Below are 690 nucleotides of genomic sequence, written 5' to 3'. Positions count from 1 at the left end.
TTTCCCCTCTCAAACAACTTCTTGGATGTGTGGCTTTTTGAGATGTAATGGTGCCTGAAGACCTGAAATATATATATATCTTGTTTTTTGACTTGCTTAGTCATGATAAATTTGAGAATGTCGGATTGCTCACTTATTTACAGAGAATGGAATCTTGGATATTGATTTTCAAAATTCAAAATAAATATTTTACATTTTAAAAGAAGTGAATGACACCATCATTTTGTTATCAACTCTCTATACAAATATATATGTTATGCCAATATCAGTTGTAACTGAATATTCGGATAAGATGACGTGGTTGCAATTTACTGTAATACTTGAGTGATGTGTCTAGCATTTAGCATATCAAATGTGTCCACTATTGATACGTAGTGCATCTGTAATCTGGATTTGACAAATGCATACTGGCCTTTTCTAAATCCAGTATGCCGGATGGAGGCATTTTTGTTGGCGCTTTGTGATTGTGACCGGAAGAAGGAGTTTGTGCAGCTACTAGAAAGTATGGACATCACAAAGTTCTCATCACTGGATGTTGTGGCACGTACCTTTAAATGCCTTGGAAGGCTCCTATTGGAGTCTTTTGCATTGAAGATCCTTTTGGAATATAAAGCATGTGGTATGTCCATAAAATTTCTGACCTGTAGACTCCATATTTTGCGTTGCATTTTAAGAATCAGTAATTGGAAA

The sequence above is a fragment of the Fragaria vesca genome, linkage group LG3 (assembly GCF_000184155.1).
Source record: "Fragaria vesca subsp. vesca linkage group LG3, FraVesHawaii_1.0, whole genome shotgun sequence".
In the NCBI taxonomy this organism is placed as follows: domain Eukaryota; kingdom Viridiplantae; phylum Streptophyta; class Magnoliopsida; order Rosales; family Rosaceae; genus Fragaria; species Fragaria vesca.
The sequence above is the reverse complement of the archived record's forward strand: the minus strand, read 5'-3'. Positions refer to the sequence as shown.